This window comes from Oncorhynchus nerka, linkage group LG3 (assembly GCF_034236695.1).
Source record: "Oncorhynchus nerka isolate Pitt River linkage group LG3, Oner_Uvic_2.0, whole genome shotgun sequence".
Lineage (NCBI taxonomy): Eukaryota > Metazoa > Chordata > Actinopteri > Salmoniformes > Salmonidae > Oncorhynchus > Oncorhynchus nerka.
The window spans coordinates 76,732,488-76,742,843 of NC_088398.1; positions in this window are offsets into that span (position 1 = coordinate 76,732,488).

A 10,356-nucleotide genomic window follows, 5' to 3' on the forward strand; every position below is an offset into this window, starting at 1 on the left:
GGCCATAATGCCATAGATTGTTGTTGTGGCTGGATGTTTTTCTACATTGGGCCATAAGACCATAGACTGTTGTTGTGGCTGGATGTTTTTCTACATTGGGCCATAAGACCATAGACTGTTCTTGTGGCTGGATGTTTTTCTACATTGGGCCATAATGCCATAGACTGTTGTTGTGGCTGGATGTTTTTCTACATTGGGCCATAATGCCATAGATTGTTGTTGTGGCTGGATGTTTTTCTACATTGGGCCATAATGCCATAGACTGTTGTTGTGGCTGGATGTTTTTCTACATTGGGCCATAATGCCATAGATTGTTGTTGTGGCTGGATGTTTTTCTACATTGGGCCATAAGACCATACACTGTTGTTGTGGCTGGATGTTTTTCTACATTGGGCCATAAGACCATAGACTGTTGTTGTGGCTGGATGTTTTTCTACATTGGGCCATAATGCCATAGACTGTTGTTGTGGCTGGATGTTTTTCTACATTGGGCCATAAGACCATAGACTGTTGTTGTGGCTGGATGTTTTTCTACATTGGGCCATAATGCCATAGACTGTTGTTGTGGCTGGATGTTTTTCTACATTGGGCCATAATGCCATAGACTGTTGTTGTGGCTGGATGTTTTTCTACATTGGGCCATAAGACCATAGACTGTTGTTGTGGCTGGATGTTTTTCTACATTGGGCCATAATGCCATAGACTGTTGTTGTGGCTGGATGTTTTTCTACATTGGGCCATAAGACCATAGACTGTTGTTGTGGCTGGATGTTTTTCTACATTGGGCCATAATGCCATAGATTGTTGTTGTGGCTGGATGTTTTTCTACATTGCGCCATAAGACCATAGACTGTTGTTGTGGCTGGATGTTTTTCTACATTGGGCCATAAGACCATAGAATGTTGTTCAAAATGAACCTGATGACGGTTGAAGGGGAAGTCTTGTGGTCATGTGACTGGTTGAGAGTAGAAAGTCCCACTTTTTTGCAAAGTGGCATTTTTGCACAAGTTCAGTAGGCTACAAGCATCTAATTCATTAGGCTACAAGCATCTAATTCACTAGGCTACAAGCATCTATCACTAGGCTACATCTAATTCACTAGGCTACAAGCATCTAATTCACTAGGCTACAAGCATCTAATTCACTAGGCTACATCTAATTCACTAGGCTACAAGCATCTAATTCACTAGGCTACAAGCATCTAATTCACTAGGCTACAAGCATCTAATTCACTAGGCTACATCTAATTCACTAGGCTACAAGCATCTATCACTAGGCTACATCTAATTCACTAGGCTACAAGCATCTAATTCACTAGGCTACAAGCATCTAATTCACTAGGCTACATCTAATTCACTAGGCTACAAGCATCTAATTCACTAGGCTACAAGCATCTAATTCACTAGGCTACAAGCATCTAGTTCACTAGGCTACATCTAATTCACTAGGCTACAAGCATCTAATTCACTAGGCTACAAGCATCTAATTCACTAGGCTACAAGCATCTAATTCACTAGGCTACAAGCATCTAATTCACTAGGCTACAAGCATCTAATTCACTAGACTACAAGCATCTAATTCACTAGGCTACAAGCATCTAATTCACTAAGCTACAAGCATCTAATTCACTGGGCTACAAGCATCTAATTCACTAGGCTACAAGCATCTAATTCACTAGGCTACAATCATCTAATTCACTAGGCTACAAGCATCTAATTCACTAGGCTACAAGCATCTAATTAACTAGGCTACAAGCATCTAATTCACTAGGCTACACGCATCTAATTCACTGGGCTACAAGCATCTAATTCACTAGGCTACAAGCATCTAATTCACTAGGCTACAAGCATCTAATTCACTAGGCTACAAGCATCTAATTAACTAGGCTACAAGCATCTATCACTAGGCTACATCTAATTCACTAGGCTACAAGCATCTAATTCACTAGGCTACAAGCATCTAATTCACTAGGCTACATCTAATTCACTAGGCTACAAGCATCTAATTCACTAGGCTACAAGCATCTAATTCACTAGGCTACAAGCATCTATCACTAGGCTACATCTAATTCACTAGGCTACAAGCATCTAATTCACTAGGCTACAAGCATCTAATTCACTAGGCTACATCTAATTCACTAGGCTACAAGCATCTAATTCACTAGGCTACAAGCATCTAATTCACTAGGCTACAAGCATCTAATTCACTAGGCTACATCTAATTCACTAGGCTACAAGCATCTAATTCACTAGGCTACAAGCATCTAATTCACTAGGCTACATCTAATTCACTAGGCTACAAGCATCTAATTCACTAGGCTACAAGCATCTAATTCACTAGGCTACAAGCATCTAGTTCACTAGGCTACATCTAATTCACTAGGCTACAAGCATCTAATTCACTAGGCTACAAGCATCTAATTCACTAGGCTACAAGCATCTAATTCACTAGGCTACAAGCATCTAATTCACTAGGCTACAAGCATCTAATTCACTAGACTACAAGCATCTAATTCACTAGGCTACAAGCATCTAATTCACTAAGCTACAAGCATCTAATTCACTGGGCTACAAGCATCTAATTCACTAGGCTACAAGCATCTAATTCACTAGGCTACAATCATCTAATTCACTAGGCTACAAGCATCTAATTCACTAGGCTACAAGCATCTAATTAACTAGGCTACAAGCATCTAATTCACTAGGCTACACGCATCTAATTCACTGGGCTACAAGCATCTAATTCACTAGGCTACAAGCATCTAATTCACTAGGCTACAAGCATCTAATTCACTAGGCTACAAGCATCTAATTAACTAGGCTACAAGCATCTATCACTAGGCTACATCTAATTCACTAGGCTACAAGCATCTAATTCACTAGGCTACAAGCATCTAATTCACTAGGCTACATCTAATTCACTAGGCTACAAGCATCTAATTCACTAGGCTACAAGCATCTAATTCACTAGGCTACAAGCATCTATCACTAGGCTACATCTAATTCACTCAAGCATCTAATTCACTAGGCTACAAGCATCTAATTCACTAGGCTACATCTAATTCACTAGGCTACAAGCATCTAATTCACTAGGCTACAAGCATCTAATTCACTAGGCTACAAGCATCTAATTCACTAGGCTACATCTAATTCACTAGGCTACAAGCATCTAATTCACTAGGCTACAAGCATCTAATTCACTAGGCTACAAGCATCTAATTCACTAGGCTACAAGCATCTAATTCACTAGACTACAAGCATCTAATTCACTAGGCTACAAGCATCTAATTCACTAAGCTACAAGCATCTAATTCACTGGGCTACAAGCATCTAATTCACTAGGCTACAAACATCTAATTCACTAGGCTACAATCATCTAATTCAATAGGCTACAAGCATCTAATTCACTAGGCTACAAGCATCTAATTAACTAGGCTACAAGCATCTAATTCACTAGGCTACACGCATCTAATTCACTGGGCTACAAGCATCTAATTCACTAGGCTACAAGCATCTAATTCACTAGGCTACAAGCATCTAATTCACTAGGCTACAAGCATCTAATTCATTAGGCTACATGCATCTAATTCACTAGGCTACACGCATCTAATTCACTAGGCTACAAGCATCTAATTCACTAGGCTACAAGCATCTAATTCACTAGGCTACAAGCATCTAATTCACTAGGCTACAAGCATCTAATTCACTAGACTACAAGCATCTAATTTACTAGGCTACGAGCATCTAATTCACTAGGCTACAAGCATCTAATTCACTAGGCTACAAGCATCTAATTCACTAGGCTACATGCATCTAATTCACTAGGCTACAAGCATCTAATTCACTAGGCTACAAGCATCTAATTCACTAGGCTACAAGCATCTAATTCACTAGGCTACAAGCATCTAATTCACTAGGCTACAAGCATCTAATTCACTAGGCTACAAGCATCTAATTCACTAGGCTACATCTAATTCACTAGGCTACAAGCATCTAATTCACTAGGCTACAAGCATCTAATTCACTAGGCTACAAGCATCTAATTTGGTAGATTACATGGATCTAATTCACTAGGCTACAAGCATCTAATTCACTAGGCTACAAGCATCTAATTCACTAGGCTACAAGCATCTATCACTAGGCTACATCTAATTCACTAGGCTACAAGCATCTAATTCACTAGGCTACATCTAATTCACTAGCCTACAAGCATCTAATTCACTAGGCTACAAGCATCTAATTCACTAGGCTACAAGCATCTAATTCACTAGGCTACAAGCATCTAATTAACTAGGCTACAAGCATCTAATTCACTAGGCTACACGCATCTAATTCACTGGGCTACAAGCATCTAATTCACTAGGCTACAAGAATCTAATTCACTAGGCTACAAGCATCTAATTCACTAGGCTACAAGCATCTAATTCACTAGGCTACAAGCATCTAATTCACTAGGCTACAAGCATCTATCACTAGGCTACATCGAATTCACTAGGCTACAAGCATCTAATTCACTAGGCTACAAGCATCTAATTCACTAGGCTACATCTAATTCACTAGGCTACAAGCATCTAATTCACTAGGCTACAAGCATCTAATTCACTAGGCTACAAGCATCTATCACTAGGCTACATCTAATTCACTAGGCTACAAGCATCTAATTCACTAGGCTACATCTAATTCACTAGCCTACACGCATCTAATTCACTAGGCTACAAGCATCTAATTCACTAGGCTACAAGCATCTAATTCACTAGGCTACATCTAATTCACTAGGCTACAAGCATCTAATTCACTAGGCTACAAGCATCTAATTCACTAGGCTACAATCATCTAATTCACTAGGCTACAAGCATCTAATTCACTAGGCTACAAGCATCTAATTAACTAGGCTACAAGCATCTAATTCACTAGGCTACACGCATCTAATTCACTGGGCTACAAGCATCTAATTCACTAGGCTACAAGAATCTAATTCACTAGGCTACAAGCATCTAATTCACTAGGCTACAAGCATCTAATTCACTAGGCTACAAGCATCTAATTCACTAGGCTACAAGCATCTATCACTAGGCTACATCGAATTCACTAGGCTACAAGCATCTAATTCACTAGGCTACAAGCATCTAATTCACTAGGCTACATCTAATTCACTAGGCTACAAGCATCTAATTCACTAGGCTACAAGCATCTAATTCACTAGGCTACAAGCATCTAATTCACTAGGCTACAAGCATCTAATTCACTAGGCTACATTTATCTAATTCACTAGGCTACAAGCATCTAATTCACTAGGCTACAAGCATCTAATTCACTAGGCTACAAGCATCTAATTCACTAGGCTACAAGCATCTAATTCACTAGGCTACAAGCATCTAATTCACTAGGCTACAAGCATCTAATTCACTAGGCTACAAGCATCTAATTCGGTAGACTACAAGCATCTAATTCGGTAGATTACATGGATCTAATTCACTAGGCTACAAGCATCTAATTTGGTAGATTACATGGATCTAATTCACTAGGCTACAAGCATCTAATTCACTAGGCTACAAGCATCTAATTCACTAGGCTACAATCATCTATTACATTTACATTTACATTTAAGTCATTTAGCAGACGCTCTTATCCAGAGCGACTTACAAATTGGTGCTTTCACCTTATGACATCCAGTGGAACAGCCACTTTACAATAGTGCATCTAGGTATTTTAAGGGGGGTGAGAAGGATTACTTTATCCTATCCTAGGTATTCCTTAAAGAGGTGGGGTTTCAGGTGTCTCCGGAAGGTGGTGATTGACTCCGCTGTCCTGGCGTCGTGAGGGAGTTTGTTCCACCATTGGGGGGCCAGAGCAGCGAACAGTTTTGACTGGGCTGAGCGGGAACTGTACTTCCTCAGTGGTAGGGAGGCGAGCAGGCCAGAGGTGGATGAACGCAGTGCCCTTGTTTGGGTGTAGGGCCTGATCAGAGCCTGGAGGTACTGAGGTGCCGTTCCTCTCACAGCTCCGTAGGCAAGCACCATGGTCTTGTAGCGGATGCGACTTCAACTGGAAGCCAGTGGAGAGAGCGGAGGAGCGGGGTGACGTGAGAGAACTTGGGAGGGTTGAACACCAGACGGGCTGCGGCGTTCTGGATGAGTTGTAGGGGTTTAATGGCACAGGCAGGGAGCCCAGCCAACAGCGAGTTGCAGTAATCCAGACGGGAGATGACAAGTGCCTGGATTAGGACCTGCGCCGCTTCCTGTGTGAGGCAGGGTCGTACTCTGCGGATGTTGTAGAGCATGAACCTACAGGAACGGGCCACCGCCTTGATGTTATTTGAGAACGACAGGGTGTTGTCCAGGATCACGCCAAGGTTCTTAGCGCTCTGGGACGAGGACACAATGGAGTTGTCAACCGTGATGGCGAGATCATGGAACGGGCAGTCCTTCCCGGGAGGAAGAGCAGCTCCGTCTTGCCGAGGTTCAGCTTGAGGTGATGATCCGTCATCCACACTGATATGTCTGCCAGACATGCAGAGATGCGATTCGCCACCTGGTCGTCAGAAGGGGAAAGGAGAAGATTAATTGTGTGTCGTCTGCATAGCAATGATAGGAGAGACCATGTGAGGTTATGACAGAGCCAAGTGACTTGGTGTATAGCGAGAATAGGAGAGGGCCTAGAACAGAGCCCTGGGGGACACCAGTGGTGAGAGCACGTGGTGAGGAGACGGATTCTCGCCACGCCACCTGGTAGGAGCGACCTGTCAGGTAGGGACGCAATCCAAGCGTGGGCCGCGCCGAGATGCCCAACTCGGAGAGGGTGGAGAGGAGGATCTGATGGTTCACAGTATCGAAGGCAGCAGATAGGTCTAGAAGGATGAGAGCAGAGGAGAGAGAGTTAGCTTTAGCAGTGCGGAGCGCCTCCGTGATACAGAGAAGAGCAGTCTCAGTTGAATGACTAGTCTTGAAACCTGACTGATTTGGATCAAGAAGGTCATTCTGAGAGAGATAGCGGAGAGCTGGCCAAGGGCCGGCACGTTCAAGAGTTTTGGAGAGAAAAGAAAGAAGGGATACTGGTCTGTAGTTGTTGACATCGGAGGGATCGAGTGTAGGTTTTTTCAGAAGGGGGTGCAACTCTCGCTCTCTTGAAGACGGGAGGGACGTAGCCAGCGGTCAGGGATGAGTTGATGAGCGAGGTGAGGTAAGGGAGAAGGTCACCGGAGATGGTCTGGAGAAGAGAGGAGGATAGGGTCAAGCGGGCAGGTTGTTGGGCGGCCGGCCGTCACAAGACGCGAGATGTCATCTGGAGAGAGAGGGAGAAAGAGGTCAGAGCACAGGGTAGGGCAGTGTGAGCAGAACCAGCGGTGTCGTTTGACTTAGCAAACGAGGATCGGATGTCGTCGACCTTCTTTTCAAAATGGTTGACGAAGTCATCTGCAGAGAGGGAGGAGGGGGGAGGAGGATTCAAGAGGGAGGAGAAGGTGGCAAAGAGCTTCCTAGGGTTAGAGGCAGATGCTTGGAATTTAGAGTGGTAGAAAGTGGCTTTAGCAGCAGAGACAGAGGAGGAAAATGTAGAGAGGAGGGAGTGAAAGGATGCCAGGTCCGCAGGGAGGCGAGTTTTCCTCCATTTCCGCTCGGCTGCCCGGAGCCCTGTTCTGTGAGCTCGCAATGAGTCGTCGAGCCACGGAGCGGGAGGGGAGGACCGAGCCGGCCTGGAGGATAGGGGACATAGAGAGTCAAAGGATGCAGAAAGGGAGGAGAGGAGGGTTGAGGAGGCAGAATCAGGAGATAGGTTGGAGAAGGTTTGAGCAGAGGGAAGAGATGATAGGATGGAAGAGGAGAGAGTAGCGGGGAGAGAGAGCGAAGGTTGGGACGGCGCGATACCATCCGAGTAGGGGCAGTGTGGGAAGTGTTGGATGAGAGCGAGAGGGAAAAGGATACAAGGTAGTGGTCGGAGACTTGGAGGGAGTTGCAATGAGGTTAGTGGAGGAACAGCATCTAGTAAAGATGAGGTCGAGCGTATTGCCTGCCTTGTGAGTAGGGGGAAGGTGAGATGGTGAGGTCAAAAGAGGAGGGAGTGGAAAGAAGGAGGCAGAGAGGAATGAGTCAAAGGTAGACGTGGGGAGGTTAAAGTCGCCCAGAACTGTGAGAGGTGAGCCGTCCTCAGGAAAGGAGCTTATCAAGGCATCAAGCTCATTGATGAACTCTCCGAGGGAACCTGGAGGGCGATAAATGATAAGGATGTTAAGCTTGAAAGGGCTGGTAACTGTGACAGCATGGAATTCAAAGGAGGCGATAGACAGATGGGTAAGGGGAGAAAGAGAGAATGACCACTTGGGAGAGATGAGGATCCCGGTGCCACCACCCCGCTGACCAGAAGCTCTCGGGGTGTGCGAGAGCACGTGGGCGGACGAAGAGAGAGCAGTAGGAGTAGCGGTGTTGTCTGTGGTGATCCATGTTTCCGTCAGAGCCAAGAAGTCGAGGGACTGGAGGGAGACATAGGCTGAGATGAACTCTGCCTTGTTGGCCGCAGATCGGCAGTTCCAGAGGCTACCGGAGACCTGGAACTCCACGTGGGTCGTGCGCGCTGGGACCACCAGATTAGGGTGGCCGCGGCCATGCGGTGTGGAGCGTTTGTATGGTCTGTGCAGAGAGGAGAAAACAGGGATAGACAGACACATAGTTGACAGGCTAGAGAAGAGGCTACGCTAATGCAGAGGAGATTGGAATGACAAGTGGACTACACGTCTCGAATGTTCAGAAAGTTAAGCTTACGTAGCAAGAATCTAATTGACTAAAATGATTAAAATGATACAGTACTGCTGAGGTAGGCTAGCTGCGTTGTTGACACTACCCTAATCAAGTCGTTCCGTTGAGTGTGAAGTTTCTACAATGCTGCTTTTCGGGGGCTCGCTGGCTAGCTAGCAGTGTTGGTTACGTTACGTTGCGTTAGGAGAACGACAATGGCTGGCTAGCTAACCTAGAGAATCGCTCTAGACTACACAATTATCTTTGAAACAAAGACGGCTATGTAGCTAGCTATGTAGCTAGCTACGATCAAACAAATCACACCGTTGGGACTGTAATGAAATGAAATGAAAATATGATACTACCTGTGGAGCGAGCGGAATCGACCGGAATGGGAAAGTTCTATTCAGTAGACGTTGGCTGGCTATTGGCTAGCTAGGAGTGTCTCCTACGTTAAGGACGACAAAATAGCTGGCTAGCTAACCTCGGTAAATTAAGATAATCACTCTAAGACTACACACTCTAACTACACAATTATCTTGGATACGAAGACAGCAAAGACAACTATGTAGCTAGCTAAAACTACAATAATCAAGTCGTTCAGTTGAGTGTGATAGTTACTACAGTGCTACGGTAGCCGGTGAACGTATGCTAGCTGGCTAGCTGCTAGGCAGCTAGGAGGATGACGAAATACGATAATAACGCAATTATCTTTGATACAACGACGACTATGTAGCTAGCTAAGAAGAAATTGCTAAGATTAGACAAATCAGACCGTTGTACTATAATGAAATGTAATGAAAAAGTTATACAACCTGCAGACCGAAGCGCGGATGCGACCGGCTCGCTCCAACCCGGAAGAGGTCCAACCCGGAAGAGGTATCTATCACTAGGCTACATCTAATTCACTAGGCTACAAGCATATAATTCACTAGGCTACAAGCATCTAATTCACTAGGCTACATCTAATTCACTAGGCTACAAGCATCTAATTCACTAGGCTACAAGCATCTAATTCACTAGGCTACAAGCATCTAATTCACTAGGCTACATCTAATTCACTAGGCTACAAGCATCTAATTCACTAGGCTACAAGCATCTAATTCACTAGGCTACAAGCATCTAATTCACTAGGCTACAAGCATCTAATTCACTAGGCTACAAGCATCTAATTCACTAGACTACAAGCATCTAATTCACTAGGCTACAAGCATCTAATTCACTAAGCTACAAGCATCTAATTCACTAGGCTACAAGCATCTAATTCACTAGGCTACAAGCATCTAATTCGGTAGACTACAAGCATCTAATTCGGTAGATTACATGGATCTAATTCACTAGGCTACAAGCATCTAATTTGGTAGATTACATGGATCTAATTCACTAGGCTACAAGCATCTAATTCACTAGGCTACAAGCATCTAATTCACTAGGCTACAAGCATCTATCACTAGGCTACATCTAATTCACTAGGCTACAAGCATCTAATTCACTAGGCTACAAGCATCTAATTCACTAGGCTACATCTAATTCACTAGGCTACAAGCATCTAATTCACTAGGCTACAAGCATCTAATTCACTAGGCTACAAGCATCTAATTCACTAGGCTACATCTAATTCACTAGGCTAC